We start from the raw sequence: 6,389 nt of genomic DNA on the forward strand, positions 1-6,389 counted from the left end.
AGAATTAAAATTGTCAATGATTTCATCTTACTTGGATTGACAATTAACACCCTTGGTTACCAGCAGTCAGGAGACGTATTGCATTGGGAAGGTTACTGTCAGGGTCCTCTCCAAATTATTGAGGAGCAATGATGTTAGTTTGAGGATGGACTAAGATGTACCTGATTCAGGCCCTGGTCTTTTTAATCACTTGCTATGCTGCTGAGAGCTGGATAATGAATAAGGATGACCTAAGAAGAGATGATGCCTTTGAACTATAGTGTTGGACAAGAGTACTGAATATCCTATAAAGTGTCAAAAGAATAAGCAGATACAATTTGGAGAGGGTGTAGCCAGAGTGCTTCTTGGAGGCAAGGATGGTGAAGTTTTATGTCACACACTTGGGCATGTTGCTTGGAGAGGGACATCATGCTTGGAAAAGTTGAGGGTGGGTGAAAAAGAGGAAGACCCTCAACCAGGTGGACTGACGGAGTGCTTCAGTGGTGTATCAGAGTGTGTCAGAGATTGTGAGAGTGGCACGGGATAGGACGGGTTTCAGGTCTGTTTTTCATAGGGTTGCTGTGACTCGATGGCATCGAACAACAACAACATTTAGTAATCATAGGACATGCCCTGTATATTTCTTTCTTCTAAGGTGCCATCTATCAGGTTGAATACTTGGTTATCATGAAACAAGCCCTTTAAAGATGGCTGCCCCTAGACGATTAGACACTTGCATGCCACCTGAAAGTTCTTAGGAGAATTAAATGCTGTTAAGAGGGAACAGCTGGAGGTGCCCAGGCCACTCTGCGTGTTTTGTTGGACCTTACGATGTCTGCATTGCTGAATGCTGACTTTCCTGGTCTGAATCATCTATTTGGGGAAAGGACTTTGATTCAGCACATGATGTAAAGAGGGAAAGAAAATGGCAGTCTGTTACTCAGAGCAAACCCATAGTAATTCAGTTAAAGTTTAGAACAGTTAATATTTTCCTTTCTGTTTAATAAAGGGGTACTCTAAAGACCTAGTGGTAAGGAATTGTGCTTCCAATTCAAAGGCAAAAAGTTCAAATCTACCAGCTTCTCTCAAAGGAGAAAGAGATGCAATTTCTTCCTGTTTTATTTACAGCCTTGGATTTATAATGTTAGAAAATCCAGCTATAGAGCACAGGGTGGAGAGGCAAGCTGCAAGAGTTGAAGTATCTAAACCTGATAAGGAGTTCTTTCTTAAAATGTACTTCTAGGTTAAGAGGATAAATGTCCTTCCATTGTTCTATACCAAAAGGGCACTTTCCCCCTTTCAAACTATTATTACAGAAATGTTGGTTTTTCTACTGCTTTCTTGTCTGTTGCAAGATGATTGTACAAAAACTGTTAAAGCTAAAATTCACTGACTGCTAAATTGATTGTTGTTGTTGTTGTTATGTGCCGTTGAGTCGTTTGCGACTCATAGCGACCCTATGCACAACAGCCCTAAACCCTGCTCTATCCTGCGCCAAGCGCACCGCCTCTGACACACCCATCCCGATTACCCCAGTCACCGAATCAATCCATCTCATAGAGGGTCTTCCCCTCCTGCGTGGTCCCTCAACCCTCCCAAGCATGATGTCCCTCTCCAAGGACCCGTCCCTCCTGGCAACATGTCCAAAGTATGTCAGACAAAGCCCCAGAATCCTTGCCTCCAAGGAGTAGCTTGGTTTAATCCTCTCCAAGATAAATCTGTTTGTTTTCCTGGCAGTCCAGGGTCATTCAGTACCCTTCTCCAGCACCACAGCTCAAAAGCATCCACTCTCCTTCTGTCCTCCCTAGTCATTGTCCAACTCTCTGATGCATAACAAGCGATTGCAAAGACCATGGCCTGTATCAGGCGCACCTTAGTCTCCAGAGAGACGCTGTTGCTCCTGAGTACTTTAGAGAGGTCCCTAACAGCAGACTTTCCCATCGCAATACGCTTTTTGATTTCCTGACTGATACGTTAACAATTACAGCTGCATTCTCTCAAATCTGCACTGGCCCTAGTGGCTTGCTTGAAGAATACAGTGAAAAGGGTTGCCAGGTGACTTGTGAAGTTAGGTCAGAAAAGACCATAAGCGTAGGTCCTGCCTGGGTTTCTTGAGACACTTGTTCTACGGGAAGTCAGCTGTCATGTAAGAAGTCCCAATTACTCTGCAGGTTTGGCTGTTCTGGCAAGAAGCAGCTCTGTTTTCCAGCCTCAACTAACAGGCACCATCATTTTCCAGCAATGTTAGGGAGCCACTTTTAATTTCCAGACCAATCAAGCCTTCAGATGACAGCCCAAGCGTGCATTTTCTGAATTTTAGAGTCACAGAACCATGAGCAAATCAAGTGTCTGTTTTAAGCTACTAAATTTTGATATAATATGTTATGCAGCAATATCAACCAATTTTCTGACCAATTTAAAATACTGTGAAAAGCAAGGAGAAAGAAAGGGGGTAGATGAACAAACTTGGAACAGGGTATAAGCAGTAGGGAAGGCACATAGTACCTTCTGTTTTATGCAGTGTTTGTAAGTCCAGTCTCTGCCGTACTAGTCTTCTTTACAGATAGTTTTTGTGAGCAGCAAAGTGGAGAAGTTGTTTAGGAGCTGGAAGAATTCTGGAAAACCACTCAGCTCTGTTGGAGAGATTCAGGGACAAGTGTGTCTGGCCATTTCCATGCTTACTAAGTCGTGGGCATACTGGGTAACAAGGAATATTATTTAAAAAATTTATTTTTTAAAAAAATTTGTGATTTTTAACTGCAATCCCAGAGGTATATGGTTCAAATCCACCAGATGCTCTGTTAGAGAAGGAGAGCTCTTCCTGTACCAGTCAGATATTATTTGATGGTACACACACACAAAATAATAAAAGAAAATATTTTTTAAAAATGTGATTTTAGTGAAAGTTTATAGAAAGGTTGAGTTTTCATTTATTGACTGATACATTGTCCTCCTTTCCTCTCCCCCAATTCACTTTGTAATGCACATCTTGTTCCAGATTATTAAATATACTAATTATATATATATTATAATTATCTACTACTTTTAGATAGGCCTTCTCTTCACCTATTACAGTGTAGTATTTATTATCTACCATTCTTTTCTTGTTCTTGCTACCCTGCCTCCCTCATCCTATTTTTATAGCAATGGTTTTACCCAGTATTTGTCCTTTTGTGACCGAGCTATTTCACTTAGCATAATCTCTTCTAGATTCATCATGCTGTGTAGTGCTTTATAAATTCATTGTTTTTCAATGTTTAGCCAGAGAATATATGAGGCCATAAAGTGTGTCACCTGTAGGTGGCCAACTTAGGTATGTCACAGCTGCGAATCAGTTAGTATGAATAACAACATGCCTTATTAATATTAAGATCTACTTAGTCTTTCCATCTCTTTTTATCTAAAATAACATTTTCATTTGCTGCATTTTTTTTAAATCCATTTTTTTGCCACCTCTCCATTTTTCCTCCGTGTAACATGTATCATACCTAACTTGAGCCTGTCTACATTCGCTCTTATTTCCTATAACAAAACGAAATCTTTAAATATAGTACACTAAATGCTTCACAGCAAGCACACAGAAGAGCAAGCATTTGGCAGGTCAGGTTTGTTGAGGACCCTTTTATTGGTTAAATCAAGTCACATGGCCAAGTGCATATGGGCGGGGTTATCTAGGGGTGTGGGTACCCGGACGCAGTGACTCACTGGGGATAATTATTGTAACCATTCAAACACAAAGCTAGGGAATGGCTGATCCAGGAATCAAACTTTCAGCTATTTGTCTCTGGACCTACACACAAAACTGATGTCCTAGAGATGGCTGGGAATGTGTTATTCTTTCCCCAGGCTCCGACCCAATCCAAAGCACTTGAATGACTGGTGATGAAGAGTAAGCCTAAACACTGGGGTCTGAAAAAGCTCTGCAGAGGATTCCAGCTCTCAGGGAGGGTGGAGATGGGCGTTCAAAGATGCGAGGGACACAGTCCAGCACTTAAAGAGCTTGCCTTTTCACCGAGAGCGTTCTTAATCATCAAACTATGCAACAGATGCAATTTGTTCTCATATGAAAAACCAAACCAAAGCCAATAATTATTTCCTCACGTTTCTTTAGAGCAGTGATTCTCAAATTTCTGTGAGCATCGCAACCAGCAGGACTTGTTGAGACCAGAGGGCTGGGCCCCACCCCAGAGGTTTCTAATGTAGGTGTGGGAGTGGCTCACATTTTTGCTTTTCTAACAAGCAGGGCTTATCTCCTTGCAATGTGCTGTGCAGGTATTGCCATGTTTTTCAGATGAGACAACCCTGCCTTAAGCAAGTGCAATGGGCGCCATTTTCCCAACAGCAGGTGTGCACTTGATGACTCTTATGCTCTATTTTGGTACTTTTCACAAGAGTTAAAACTTTTCCCAAATGCAGTGTCACACTGAATACACTACTGTATAAACATAATGTTTCTATGAAATGAAGACATCTACACAACTCGCTTTATTGAGCTTTAATGATTATTTTGATGGTCTGGTACCAAAACTGCTGATTTTGCTGGTCGAGGAGCATTCTTTGAGGATCAGTGAGAGCGGTGGGAGGTTTCAGTAATAACATTCCTCTTACTCACAATTATATATTCACGCATTGATAACGCATCTTTACATACATGCAGTCTGGGCTGCGTGTAGCAGCAGCAGTAAAGCCGGCATTGAGATCTTATCTGCAACGAGATTATACGTATCCACTGGAAGTGGATCTGTTCTCTAAGACAGGATGGCTTAGTACGATTAGACAGGTTTAGACAGAGCAGAGAGGGGGCTCTGGCGGCCTAATCGGTAGGGAGTTTGGCTGCTGAGCCCAAGGCTGAGCTCTGCTCACGGTCTGAATCCACCAGCTGCAATCTTTTGTGTGATTTGAAGCCTTTTGGAGAAACCCCCGCCCACACACACACAAAAAACACAAAACAAAAAACCTCTGGAAGCTCAGCTATGAATCTATTCCAACTACAATCAGGAAAGAATTAGATATTAAAATTTAAAACGAGTGCTATTCACAATAGCACCAAACTCCATTAAATACTTCATTAATCTAGACAGAGCAGAGACCTTCCTGGGGCGAGAGATAAGGAAAACCTTCAGGAGCAGGATTTTAACTGGAGTCGTAATAGGCAGACAAGTGGAAACCAGGAGAAATTGCAGAATTCTTTCTGCTTTGGCACAAAGAAAAAAAATTACAAGCAACCACCATGCAGAGGTCTGGGCAGCCGCGATCATGCCCAGTATGAGCAGTCTGTAGCTGCTAAACCAGAAGAGAAAGGTCTTTAATCTCCTGTGAAAGTCTCAGTCACAGGCTCTTCCAGGAAGAGACAGGCTGGTCTCACCCGGTCTCTGGGGCACTAGCAGCGGCTCTGGGCTCCTGGGAGACCCGGCCTCCTTGCCCGAGGCCACTGAAAGGGCGCGGCTCCAGCGCTTCGTTCCTCAAAGGCCAAAGCTGGGCGCGGTGACCCCGGGAGGCCCAGGGGCCTCGGCCTCGGGAGCGCTCAGCTGCGTGTCCTCTCCGCTCCGCCCAGCGCGAGGGTGCCGGACCCCGATCGGAGCCCTACAGTGAGGCATCGCGTAGGGGAGGCCGGGTGGCCGCTGCACCACATGGTCGAGGGAGAGATCGAATGCATTTCTCTCCCTACGGCCGGGCTGCACGCAAGGGTGATGGACGCCGGGACCAGGGCGGCCGCCTCTCGGGATCACGCAACCGAGGCCGTAGGGACGCGAGCGCACGCTCCTCCCCCGGGCGGAGCAGCCGGGACAGGGAGCCGACTCCTCGCGCACGCGCGGCCCCGCCCATTTCCGCAAGCACCGCCCCCTTGAGTTTAGCTCCGCCCTGTTACCCCCGGTACCGCCGCTAGGGGTATTGGCGGCGGCCGCGGCCTGAGAGCGCGGCTGCTCGGAGGGAGCTGGAGCCCACAGAGCGGGGAGGAGGCGAAGCGAAAGGGTGGGAAAAGCCGGCGGCGGCGGAGGGCGGCGCCGGCGGAGGGCGGCGCGTGGCTGACTCATCCCTTTGAAAGAGCAGCCTGACGGACACACACACGCGCGCCGAGCCGCCCGCCCGCGCCGCTCCTGCCCAGCCGGCCGGCGCCCGCCCGCACCGCCCGACCGCCCTCTCCCGAAGCTCGCGAGCTCCGCCGCCTCCGAGAAAGTTTGCTCGGCCGAGGGGCCGGAGCCGCCGCGGGCCTTTGGGAAGGGAAGGGGGGACGGAAGGGGAGGCGACAGGCGCGCGGGCCCGGGGGAGTGCATGGTGCCCGGCGCCTCTGCTGCCCGTCAGGAGGACATCGGGGCGCGGTCGGGCTGAGCCCAGCCGCTTCTCCCCGCCTCGGCCGCCATCCCCTCCCGGACTGCCGCGGGGGTCCCGGCTCCTCAGCCCGCCATGTC

The sequence above is a fragment of the Elephantulus edwardii genome, unplaced genomic scaffold, assembly GCF_000299155.1.
Source record: "Elephantulus edwardii isolate Elephantulus edwardi_28Jun2011 unplaced genomic scaffold, EleEdw1.0 scaffold00003, whole genome shotgun sequence".
NCBI classification, from domain to species: domain Eukaryota; kingdom Metazoa; phylum Chordata; class Mammalia; order Macroscelidea; family Macroscelididae; genus Elephantulus; species Elephantulus edwardii.